Genomic DNA, 13,969 nt, shown 5'->3' on the forward strand with positions numbered 1-13,969 from the left:
ACAAAACAGACCAATCCAGCACTTCTAGTCTGAGTTAAACCTTTTTTTCCATCTAGTCCCATTGACCTGCACCCAGTCCATAGTCCTCCCTACCTCTCCCATCCACGTACCTCTCCAAATTCTTCTTAAATGTAAAAATGGAGCCCACATTCACCACCTCAGTCGGCAGGTCAATCCGTACTCCCACCACTCTCTAGATGAAGAAGCTCCCCTCATATTTCACCTAAACATTTCCCCTTTCACTCTTCACTCATGTCCTCTGCTTTGTATCTCACCTATCCTCAGTGGAAAAAAAAGCCAATTTCTTCTCAATATTTAAGAGGAGGTTAGATTTGGTCCTTGTGGCTAAGGGGATCAGAGGGTATAGGGAGAAGGCAGGAACTGGGTAATGATCAGCCATGATCATAATGAATGGTGGAGTAGGCTTGAAGGGCCAAATGGCCTACTCCAATACCTATTTTTCTATGTTTCTAACTAATAATGTTATAATTCAATATAGAAAGATTTTAGAAAATATTTTGTTGTTAGTATTCAAATACTATTGCCATTACATTCAGTGATATACAGAAATTACAATTTACAAGTACATTAGTACAAAAAATATTATTAAGGATTCTGTATGGTCTGGTGTGGGAGGAAGCCCAAGGTGGGGAGGGGAGTGTGGGTGGGTGACACCATGAGTTACCACATTGGGTGATACCAACCCTAGAGATGCCACTTCCTGCTGAATCCTTTCTGTTCCTTGAATGGGGTGGCCCTTTCTTTCTTCAACTCCTACTATTCGAAACCTCTTACCTGTTCTCCTGCCGAAGCCTGTTGAGCCTCAACACTCTGACTCACCCCACTGTGCTGCACATTCCCTCACTTTTATAGCGATACTCAGCTTCTTCCTCCAATCAGGTTCTTTCAGCTGCCTTGACCCTTTTTTAAATCCTAACTGCAGACCTCCTCAAGGACCTCCAATCAGAGTCTTCCTCCTATCAGCTTCTTCCTCCAAGACTTCCACCTTCAGCAAATCTACTACCCTTCTCTCCAATGAAACAGAGTTAAATACAATTCAGCTAATAAGCCATTGTTTCTGAGAATTTTAGCTGTCTCATTGGAATGAATGGGTCGATTTGATAGGTCATCCAGAGGCTCCTCTTCACTGCCATCTAAAGCTTTCAATTTATTTTAAGTTTAAATTTAGTCATAGAACATCTTAACAGGTCCTTGTGGCCCACGAGCCCGTACTACCCAATTACACCCAATTAACCTACAACAACAGAATGTTATGAAGAGAGGGAGGCAACCTGAGCACCTAAAGGAAACCCTCACAGGCAAGGGGAAAATGTGCAGACTAATTTACAGTCAGCACCAGATTTGATCCCTGGTCACAGGCACTGTAACAGCATGCACTAACCGCTATGCTAACTGTTCATGTAGAGGACTAAAATTTCTGGGACATGGTGCTGACCCTGGAGTGCGGAACACGGACCTCAGCAAAGAAGGATTTGCATCTCCTTAAGAATTCTGATCACGAGGAGTCACGTGATGGAGTAGTGGCCGGACGGTGAACTCCAGCCCTCTCCAGAAAAGTCGGGAAAAACAAAGGAAAACACAAAGGCACAGAAATAAAAGTTACAGAAAAGTGAGTATAAAGGTGGAAAGAAGATGGCGACAAAAAAAGAAAAATCGAAAGCAACGGTAAGAAGAGAGGAAGAGAAGACAACGGAGGAAAAAGGTGAAGGCCTTACCTGTTCGAAGAGGCCCGCTGCGGAGAGAGAAACCCGCTCCCTCAGGTCGGTAAATAATGGACTACAAAAATGGCTCGCTGAGCCGAGTAAAAGTGCGCAACCGCGCATGCGCGACTCCTCGCGCATGCGTGATGCGCATGAAAAAAAACACACCGACGGGAGGGGGGACCAGCTGGGGAGTCGATCTCCACAGCCGGCAACGACAGCTGCCCAACACCTGCAGCAAGAAGAGACCACAGAAGACAATAGAAACAAGAAAGAAGAGAAAGAAAGGGCAACAAAGAAACAACAGATGGCCAACCCAGAGGAAGAAGAAGAGGAAGAGGAAGAGTACAGTGAAATAGAAGAAGAAAAGAAAGGCAAGACAAAGGAGGTACTTTCTCTTATTAAAGGATACATGGAGTCATTTAAAGAATGGCAAACACAGGAATTTAATGATTTAAGAAAAAGAATAAACAACACAGAAGAGAAAATGAATAAAATAGATATGACCTTAACAGAAATGGGAAAGAAAATGGACAAGATGGAAGAGCGGGCAGTAGCAGCAGAAATGGAGGTAGAAGACTTAAAAAAGAAATTGGAGGAATCTAATAAAAAAACTAAAGAGACACAAGAACTACTAGCTCAAAAAATAGATACAATGGAAAATTATAACAGAAGAAATAACATAAAGATAGTGGGCCTTAAGGAAGATGAAGAAGGCAAGAATATGAGGGAGTTTATAAAAGAGTGGATCCCTAAGACCCTAGGATGTCCAGAACTACAGCAAGAAATGGAAATAGAAAGGGCACATAGAGTATTGGCCTCTAAACCACAACCACAACAAAAACCAAGATCTATTGTAGTAAAATTCCTAAGATATACTACAAGAGAAAAGGTACTGGAGAAGACAATGGAAAAAGTAAGAGAGGGCAACAAACCACTGGAGTATAAAGGGCAAAAAATCTTCATTTATCCAGATATAAGTTTTGAACTCCTAAAGAAGAGAAAAGAGTTCAATACAGCAAAGGCGATTTTATGGAAGAAAGGGTATAAATTTATACTAAAGCATCCAGCGGTATTGAAAATATTTATTCCAGGACAACAAAACAGACTATTCTCGGATCCAGAAGAAGCACGAAAATTTGCAGAACAATTACAAAAATAGACTGAGGGAGGAAGACGGGTAATGAGAGTAAAAATGATCATGATTGATATGTATGTGAGTAAAGACAAAAATAGACTGAGGGATGAAGACGGGTAATGAGAGTAAAAATGATCACGATTGATATGTATGTGGGTAAAGAGGTATAAGAGTGAATAGAGACAATGTGCATACGTGAATGTATCTGTACTTAGAGGAAAATATAGATAGTATAGACAAGAATTAATAAGGGAAGGTAATGGAATAGAGATAATAAGGAGGGAATTAAAAGAGTGACCTTTGTGACATATGAAAAGTGAAATCTTTTCTGGGGGGGGGGCTGGGTGGGGGGAAATAGCGGTCACTGCAAAATCAGTTGACGCTTGCGAGTGGATTCGCAAATCCAAATGGAGAGGGGAGATGTGGTTGTCCGACAAGGGATAAAGGACAACTCAGGAGGGGAAGGGGAGATTGGGGATAAAGAAGATAGAAATAGGAGAATAAGGAAAATGTTGGATGTTGTAGGAATGTTGTCTTATAAAGAGTTGAAAATAAGAAAACAGAAATGGAAAAGGAGGAAAGGTAATGATGGAAAAACGGAAAGAGAAGATAAACAAAATATAAAATGGCTACGCTGAACTATATGACTTTAAATATTAATGGAATACATAACCAAATTAAAAGGAAGAAACTACTAAATTTAAATGAATAAATGTATTCCATTAGAAAAAATAACATATAGGTTAAGAAATAATATTGAAATATTCAAACAAGTATGGGAGCCTTACATTAAATACAATAGCGAAAACCTACCGGGGACAAACATTACCTAAGTTGATGGAAGGAGAAGGAAAGAAAAGAATGGACTCAGTAGAATTTCTGGTGTATTTTTGTTGAATGACAACATTGTCTGACTGGCTTAATGCAACCTAGATTGTATACCTAAAATGGATGAGAGGGGGGGTGGGGGGGTGGCTTGGGAGGAGGGAGGGGGGGGGGGGAGAAAAAGTCACTGTATATGTGTGAAAAAGAAATAGTGTATATCATGGCTAATGTGATTTATGGTGTGAAAAATAAAAAATTTAAAAAAAAAGAATTCTGATCACCAATTTGCATTTGAAATTACTTGCTGCATCCGCACGATTAATTTCTCTGTCTCATGAACTATTATCCCCTTGTACACCAACACGTCAAGGCCACAGTATGCTCTGCCAATATTTTAGTGATGGGAGCATTTTGTGCGGCCTGCTGTTACCACACATAGGATGCCTTTCAGATACTTTCAGGCAACATTTCCCGCAGCACTGATGAAACATCCCAGTTTAGCATCAATTTAATCTTTTAGATCAAATGCCTATTGCCCTGCTTTACACGATGCTAATTCCGTGGCAAAAGATCAACAGAATACACATGGAATGGATACGCTGTCGCCCGATCATTTTTGTCCATCAATCAAGCTGGATGAATAGATTCTGTCAAGTCAACCATATTATAGCATTAGTTCATATTCCGATATGTCATCGAAGGTTCAAGGAAGGTTTATTCACCGAGATCAAACAGATCAGCCACCGGTTGATTGAGCAGTAAGCATATCTCATGCTAATTAGAGGGTGATTGGACCTTCCCCAAAATTGAAAATGGTTAGATATCAGTTGGCCAATCAGGCTGCAGCCATGAAACTCACCTGATAATGATAGTTTTCTGATTTGCTGACCAGTAATTCCACTCTTTTAATGATGATGTCAGTCCTGCAAGATCAAAAAGAGTTTGAACACCCAAAGGAATTAAAGATCAAAGCCAAGAGAAAAGAGGTTGTTGTTGACATTAATATCTTCTCAAGTTAAAGCAAGAGAAGGGAAGTTAACACCGTAACCATTTAATATTGATGCCCTCTCATTTCTTGCTCATTGTGCCAAATCTAAAATTCCACATTGCTATTAATTGGTGCAATCTGTATATAAAGGGTGCTTGTAAAACTTTCAAATGCATGAATGTATTTGAAAAAATACTTTGCTGAAGAGGTATTTTTGGCAAAAAGGCAAGCGTTCTCATATAAACAAGATGCATATTATTTTACCCTTAAGCAACTAATCTCTCTGCACAGGTAACATTTCAAAACTTGCACACCCAGTAACTCCTTAAGAAAATGTGGTAATCGAAGCCAAAAAAAAATTCTTTCAACTTGGGTGACGGGGAAATCTTCTCATAGATTGTCACTTTCCTTCGAATTTCCATTGAAATTTATGTGAAGCTAGTTCTGATAATGCCATCCTGTTTTTTAAAAAAAACTGGTTTAAATCTACACTATTGTAAATAGTAACTTCCTTAAAATAATTTGATACCGATTAATTGCAAACATTTTCTCAGTAGTCTGAGCCAGGAGTTTAAGCCTGCAAAGATCAGTCTTTATGGAGCCGACTTGGTTTTGTTTCAGATTTCCAGCATCTGTATTTTGTTCCCTTTCAATTAATAACATTTTTTTTTAAATTAGCTCATTATTTAAATAATATTCTTGAAATATTAAGTGGTCTCATCTTAAATATGCACATTCTCTTCCTCAGCACCTTTCAAATCCACAACATTCACTACCAAGAAAGGATGTGTGGGGAACACCATCATTAACAATTTTTTATTCAAGTCATTACACCATCCTGACGGAAAAAATTGTCATCCTGATGTGTTAACTCTTTCCCGCAGATATTCCCTGACTTGATGAGCGTTTCCAGCATTTTCTGCTTTTTTTCTCTCTCTCATATCTCCTGATTCTGGTTTACGAGGATCATGTATCCCCATCATACCAACTGTTGCAATTCAAGAAGGCTAACAACAGTAAAGCCTATGGTATCCAGCACCTATGGGGATGAGTTGATGACCAACAGTTTAAAAGATAAAAGCAGACATCATCAGTAGTTCTTCAGAGCCTGGTTGTTGTTAAAATAAGCTGTGAAGCTTAAAATGTGAAGTAACTTGGGGGAAAAAACATTAGCACTGTAGTCCTTAATTATATTAAATTTCACTTAGAAAAACTTAGAATTAATAATCAACTAAATAGACTATTTTCAGCTTACACTGAAAAAATGTCACTCGCTACTTGAACTTATTTTTTTCAAAAGAATTAACTTGAATAAAGCTTGAATTGGTTGCAGGTGTCACCTGGCAGCAGCAAACTATCGTTGAGGCACACCAATTTAAAACTTCTGTATTCTTATTTTTTTTTAATATTTCCTTGATTTTTTTTACCAGTCACGAGAGGCTGCTTGAATTCTGGATACCAGGGGCTTTAACTGTATTAGGTTCTGAATTAAGGGTGGTCTTCTCATTAAAACCCCATGATTTTTATGCAACAAAATCTTCCCGGACTTCCAGTTATTTCTGACTTTAATTAAACCAGATTTTGGAAGCTGAGTGCAATATGCAGACTGAAGTGTGTTGTGCATTGAGCATGTAATTTGTGGATTAATTTCTTTCATGATCTATGATATTCATCCACATTCTCCTGTGCACAAGGGTATGGCAAGTTTAAATAAGTGGGACAACAAGAAACAGTTGTCATCGGCTGATGCAACAAGGTCCAGGAGGTACACATTTAAGGTTATAGGTAAGAGTATCAGGAAGGATGTAGAAAAGAGCATTTCCTGTTGTGACGGGTAATGAGCTGGAACTTGGGTGCCTGCAAGAGAGATGGAAGTGAAGATGATCAATGACTTCAACAGGAAATTGGATTGGTACTGGAAAGGAATGTAGTTCGATCCTGACCTCTGGTGCTGTCTGTATGGAGTATTCACATTGTCATTATGACCCTGTGGGGTTCCTTCAGGTACTATGGTTTCTTCCCATCTTCCAACTATCCATCGGTTGTCATCTTAATCAGCCAGTGTTAATTGCCCCAAGCATGTTGATGGTTGAGAGAATGGCGGAGCTGTTAGAGTAATTAGAACGTAGAACAATACAGCATAGTACAGGCCCTTCATCCCTCGATGTTGTGCTGAGAAATATATTCCTTATTAAATAAGTTTGAAAATCTCATAACTCTCTATTTTTCTTTTATCCATGTGCGAATCTAAGAGTCTCTTAATTGCCCCCAATGTTTCAGAGTCTGCCACCATCCCCAGAAAATCATTCCAGGCACCCACAGCTCTTTGTGTGAAAAAACTTACCCCAATATCTCCTCTAAACTTCCCTCCTATAATTTTGTATATATGTCCTTTGGTGTTTGCTGATCCTGCCCTGGCAAACAGGTGCTGGCTGTCCATCCTATCTATGCCTCTCATATTCTTGTAGATCTCTATTAAGTCTCCTCTCATCCTTCTACCCTCCAAAGAGACAAGTCCCAGCTCAGCTAATGTTGCCCCATAAAATGTTTCCAAATCCAGGCAACATCCTGGTAAATCTCCTCTGCTCCCTCTCCATAACTTCCACATCCTTCCTATGATGAGATGACCAGAACGGAACACAATATTCTGTTGGTCTTTCCAGAGATTTGTAGAGTTGAAACATGACCTCTTTACTCCTAAATTAAATACTCTATTAATGAATCCCAGCATCTCATAGGCCTTCTTAACTATCCTATCAACCTGTATGGCGACCTTGAGGAATGCATGGATTTGAACCCCAAGGTTCCTCTGTTCATCTTAAGTAACTGACCATTAACCCTGTACTCAGCCTTCTTATTTGTCCTTCCAAAATGCATCACCTCACATTTATCTGGATTGAAATGCATTTGCCACTTTTCTTCCAACTCAATATTCTCTTGTAATCTTCGACAACCTCACCTCCATCCATAACTCCACCAACCTTTGTTTCATCTTCAAGCTTACTGGCCCATCCTTCCACCTCTTCATCCAGGTCATTTATAAAAATCATAAAGAGCAGGGGTCCCAGAACTGATCTATGTGACGCTCCACTAGTCACTGATCTTCAGGCAGAAAACTTTCCTTCCACTACTACTCTCTGCTTTCTTCCTACAAGCCAATTTTTTATTTACACAGCCAAAGTTCCACTGATCCCATGCCTCATGACTTACTGGAAAAGTTTCTCATGTGGGACCTTGTCAAATGTCTTGCTAAAATCAATGTAATCCACATCTACCACCCTACCCTCATCAATATGTTTTGTTACCTCCTCAAAAAACTCAATTAGACTTATGAGGCATGATCTCTTCACAAAGCCATGCTGACTATCCTTGAGTAGACTGTACTTATCCAAATGCTCATAGATGATATTGTTAAGACTCCTATCCATAAGTTTGCACACCACTGACGTAAGACTCACCAGTCTGTAATTCCCAGGATTCTTCCTATTACCTCTTTAAACAAAGTGGCTACATTTTCCATTCTCCAATCCTTCAGCACCTCTCCTGTGGCTAAAGAGGATACAAAGATCATAGCTATAGCCACAGCTATCTCTTATCTCACTTCCCACACCAACCTGGGGTTATATCTCATCTGACCCCAGAGACTTATCAACCTTAATGTTTTTTAAGAAGATCCAACTCTTCCATTTCCTTAATCTTCACATTGACCCAAAATGTAGGGAGAATAACATTGAATTTATATAGGATTAGTGGAAATGGATGATGAATGGTAAGCAGGAACCTGTTGGGCTGAAGGACCTGTTTCCACCTTGTATCGTGCTATGATCCCAAATAAACTGACAAAACTATGGAGTTGGCCGATGAAAACGGGGCTCTAGATTCCTATGGACCAAATGAATGTGCTCAGTCATGGCCTTCTTCTGCATTCTAATGACTCTCTCAACCAAAGTTCGTTTGTAATTTCAACCAAATGCTCTCATTATCTTTTTTGTTAACTTATATTGTGTAGCAAGGGCAGATATGATGAGACTAGAGTGTATCTTTGTCAACAAGGAGCTTAGATAATGGACTAAAGATTGGGAATTCCAACATCACCTGAGAGATTTGAGTTTATGGTTGATCACTCCCACAGTGGAGAGAGATTGGAGAAAATACATGACTCTGGGGCATAACCCATTAAGTTTGCTTTGGTATTATCTATCCATCCTTGTGGATAGAAAGGATCTAACAGTATTACTCTGGGATATTAGTTGATAACCCAGAATGTGAGGTTCCCTGTGATTCCTCCCTCGGCCCCATGAGCGAGACTGGATAAGCTCAACAAGCAAAGTTAATGTTCAATAAAGACTCAGAATTAACATTATCAGGCCGATTTCTGTATTGTGGCACATTAATTTCCTTCTGTACTGAAGGATTACTAAATCTATTCCAAATTGCTTTGAGGAGCATTATCTCCATTCCCTGACCACCCACTATCTTAGCAAGACCAGCTCCTTACAAATCTAACGGTTGAGGCAAATGTAACTATCTAATCTCAGAGCTGGAAAAAGCACAAGAAACAAACATACAAATGGGAATGCTCAAATCATGAAGTGTCAAAATAATCTAGATAAATGTCTGTAAAAAATTCCAGCACAACATCTGCAAACAATGTGGTGAAGTTACATCATTGAATCATTTGGAAACAAAATCTTTTAAAAGTTTCAGCAATTAGAGCTCAAGCATATGTGTAAAGACTTTCTCATGTTTCATTTATTTTTTTTTAATTTTAATGATACAGCATGAGAGAAGGCCTTTCTGGTCATTGAAATGCATGCCACCCAATTATGCCCAATTAATCTATCCACTCTAAATATTTGGAGGGTGGGAGAAACCTGGAGCACCCACACTGAGGAAACCCACACAGGTCACAGGAAGAATGTACAAACTTCATACAGATAGCATGAGATTTGAACCCTGGTCACTGGCACTTTAATAGCTGCACTAATAATAACTGTGCCACTCTCATACGGGGGGGAATCACTGAACTTTTGAACACTTATAAGTGACTTTACCAAGTTAATTCCAAAAAAATACTTCAGAAGTAAAAATCAATGGTCGACCTATGATCCCAACAGGGAGGCAATCAGGGGAAAATATTTTGCATAACTGTCAGGAATAGGAAGAGAAGAAACACCTATATTAATGGAGATCATCCACATGTAAACTTCGCCACCAGAGGAGAGAACACTCTGGATCGGGTGTACACCAATGTCCCAGGTGCATTCAAGGCTGCACGTTGCCACCACCTTGGTTACTCGGATCACATATCAGTCCTGCTAACCCCAGCGTACAGACCACTGACAAAGCAAACTTAATCAGTTCACTGGGAGATCAGGATGTGGCTTGGAGGGGCCACATCAGTGCTGCAAGACTGTTTTGAGACCACGGACTGGAGCTGTTTCAGGGAGGAAGCCACCTACAATGGTCATGTAAACATAGGAGTACATGATCTCACTGACTGACTGCATCAGCAAATGCAGTGAGGATCTCACCGCGACCAAATGCTTCACAACCAGCGCTAACCAGAAACTATGGTTGAATGTAAAGGTTTGGGCCCTTTTCAGATGCTGCCTTCAAAACAGGGGATCTGATGACCCAAAGATCAACCAGGGCTGAATTCTCCTGTGCAATCTGGAAGGCAAAGTGATGGTATGCACAGAAAATCCACGGATAGCTGTGTGACACAAGGTGCATGTGGCAAGGGATCAAGATTATTATGGAGCACAAGTCAACCTTGTGAATTAAGGACAATAATTAAGTCTCCTTTCCAGACTGACTGAATACTGTCTATGCACGATTTGATGAGAAGAGTAGGATGATGCCAAAGAAAGCTCCGTGTCCCACTGATGAACTGGCCTCCCATATAGCTTCAGCTAAGGTGAGGAGAACCCTATCCAAGGTGAACCCACACAAGGTGGCAGGAACAGACCACATACCTGGTTGGGTACTAAAGGACTGCGCAGATCATTTGACGGAGCTCTTCGTGGACATCTTCAGAACCTCACTGCAGCAATCTAAAACAGTGATCATCATCCCAGTACCCAAGAGGGCAACAATAACAGGTCTCAATGACTACAGCCCTGTGGCACTGACCTCCACCATTATGAAATACTTTGAATGTCTGGTGATGGAGTGCATCATAGCTCACCTCCCAGAGATACTGGAGACATTTTAATTTGCCTATAGAAAAAACCGTTCCATAGATGATGCTGTAGCCTTGTTGCTTCATTCTGTTCTGGTCCACCTGGAGAATGGCGCCTCATATGCCAGGCTGCTGTTCATTGACTTCAGCTTTCTGCTTAATACAATCATTCCCCAGAGGCTGGTGGAGAAGGTGTTCATAGTGGGACCAACAACCTGCTCTGTAATTGAATTCTGGACTTTCTAATGGAAAGACCACAGTCAGTTTAAGTTGGTAGCAGAATATTGAGGAGTTATGTGATGGAGTAGTGGCCAGTTGGGAAAGCCAGCCCTCTCCAGGAAAATAGGAAAAAAGTTAGGAAAAAGAAAAGCATAACAAAAATAAAATATAAGAAATAGAAGAAAAAATCACAGAGAAGAGAAAGAAGATAGCTTTCAAGAAGGAGAAAGTAAAAACAACTGGAAAAAATGTAGAAAAGTCACCGGAAAATATAGAAGAAGGCCTTACCTGCCTGAAGAAACAGGACGCTGTGGTGGCAAGGAGCGTCTGACCCTCAAGGTCAGTGCCTGTCCTGTGGAGTTGCGACCCACCGACTGATGGACTACAAAAATGGCTCTCAGAGCCAAATAAAAGTGCACAATCAAAGAAGAAAGAGGACACTGGCAGGAGGGGGGCTCAGCAGAGGAGCGGGCTTTCACAGAGCGAAAAGCTGAGGGATGCCCGACACCAGGGCACTCAGCTGGAGGATGAGGAAAGTAGCAGAAGAGGGAGCAATGAAACAGACATGGGAGATAGGACAGTGGGATGACCAACAAGAAGATCAATGTCAGGAAACACAACAGACGAGCACCCCAGGAGGGGAGGACCAGCAACAAGAGGCCCAGCAAGAAGAGGCCCAACAAAGGGATACAAGCAGCTTATCAGGGAAAACAGAAGAGACACAGACACAAAGAAGAGAAGAAGAAGATACAAACACAGATACAGACACAGAAGAGGAGAAAGAAGAAGACCAAGATCTTCACAGAGAAATAGAAGGTAAAACTGCTGGACAAAGAGAAATAGAAGGTAAAACTGCTGGACAAAGAGAAATAGAAGGTAAAACTGATGAACAGAATATAGATAAAGTTTTTTTTGAAGAACAATGAGGTCACTAAAAGAATGGTTGTCATTAGAATTTAATGCAATTAAAAGGAAAATGAAAAGAACAGAAGAAAAAATGCAAGGATTAGAACTGGTAATGACAGAAATAGGGAAAAGAATAGAGATTGTGGAAGAGCAGGAAATGGCTGTAGAAATGGAAGTAAATGACAAGAGAAAAATTGGAAGAAAGTGACAAAAAAATTAAAGAGACACAAGAGTTGTTATCCCAGAAAATTGATATGTTGGAAAATAATAGTAGACAAAACAACATGAAAATAGTGGGCCTGAAGGAGGGTGAAGAAGGCACAGATATGAAGGGATTTATAAAAGGATGGATCCCGAAGGACCTGGGAAGGACAGAAATGCAGGAAGAAACGGAATTAGAAAGGGCACACAGAGCATTAGCTCCGAAACCATAGGCACATCAAAAACCAAGATCCATCTTAGTAAAATTTTTGAGATACACAACAAGAGAAAATATACTGGAACAGGCAAGGAATAAAGTTAGAGAAGATAATAAACCATTGGAATATAAGGGTCAAAAAGTATTTTTTTACTCAGACATAAGTTTTGAACTCTTAAAGAGGAGGAAGGAGTTTAATACAGCAAAATCAATTTTATGGAAAAAAGGTTATAAATTCATGTTAAGACATCCAGCCGTGCTTAAAATATTTATACCCGGAGAGCAAAGCAGACTGGTCCAGAGAAAGCGCAAGAATTCGCAGAACATTTGCAGGACAGGAGAAGAGATGAAGAATTGTAACAAGAATGAAGAATGATGATAAAGTATATATAAAGATGTAAAAACAATGTATATGTAAAGAACTAAAGAGGGAAAAGAGAAGGGAAGGAAGGGAATAAGGGGGAAAAAAAGATTTATATGGGTTAAAAAAAAGTGTTTTCTGGAGAGGGCAGGGTAGAGGGGGAATAACCGTCACTGCAAAATCAGTTGATGCTGCGAACAAGATCGCAATCCAAATGAAAAGAGGAGTTGTGGTTGCCCGGCAAGGGATATGGGGAAACTCAGAGAGGGGGGGAACTTTTGGGGTTAAGGTATTAGTGGATGTGGGAACTGCGGGGGGTACTTTATATCTTAAATATGTTGTCATACATTAAGTGTAATAAGAGAAAACTAAGAGATGAAAATGGGGGATGGAGGTGGCGAAGAGATGAAAAAGAGGCGTATGTAAGATATAAGATGGCCATGTTGCACTATATGACTATAAATATTAATGGAATACATAACCAAATTAAAAGGAAGAGGCCACTAAATTTAATGAAGAAGAAAAAATAGATATAGCATTTGTGTAGGAAATGCATCTAACTGAAGTGGAACATAACAAACTAAAGAGAGATTGGGTAGGACACATAATGGCAGCATCCTATAATTCAAAAGCTTGAGGTTTTGCCTTACTAGTTAACAAAAATGTACCAATCAAAATAGAGGAGGAAATAATAGATCCGGCAGGGAGGTATGCAATGATAGAGTGTCAGATATACTCAGAATTTTGGAATTTGCTCATTATATATGTGCCTAACAAGGAGGATCTAAAGTTTATGGAGGATATTTTTTTGAAGATTGCAGACACACAAGGAAATATATTGATAGGAGGGGATTTTAACCTTAATTTGGACCCAATGTTGATAAAACTGGACAAAAGACAAATAAAAATAATAAAGTAGCCAAATTTATGGTTAAATCAATGCAGGAAATGAAACTTATGGATATATGGAGGAGACAACACCCAATAGAGATGGAATTTTCATATTATTCAAGTGGGCACAAAACTTACTCAAGGATTGATATGTTTTTGTTGTCGGCCCATATTCAAGGAAGAGTTAGGAAAACTGAGTATAAAGCTGGTCTACTATCAGATCATTCACCCCTATTATTAGCACTAGAACTAAGGACATCCCGCCAAGAACATATAAATGGAGGTTAAACTCCATGCTACTTAAAAGGCAGAAATTTA

The 13,969-nt window shown here is 39.8% G+C and overlaps 1 long non-coding RNA gene across 2 annotated transcripts in view; it reads right to left on the reverse strand.

The window, feature by feature from the left end:
- The window catches only part of LOC138744972 (uncharacterized), a 50,807-nt gene that overhangs the window by 22,868 nt on the left and 13,970 nt on the right, over window positions 1-13,969 (reverse strand). For both annotated transcript variants that reach the window (XR_011345913.1, XR_011345909.1), the window contains exon 2: window positions 4,544-4,607. This is a non-coding gene — a long non-coding RNA (uncharacterized lncRNA). The remainder of the gene's footprint in view (window positions 1-4,543; window positions 4,608-13,969) is intronic.

Source organism: Narcine bancroftii, chromosome 1, assembly GCF_036971445.1.
Source record: "Narcine bancroftii isolate sNarBan1 chromosome 1, sNarBan1.hap1, whole genome shotgun sequence".
In the NCBI taxonomy this organism is placed as follows: domain Eukaryota; kingdom Metazoa; phylum Chordata; class Chondrichthyes; order Torpediniformes; family Narcinidae; genus Narcine; species Narcine bancroftii.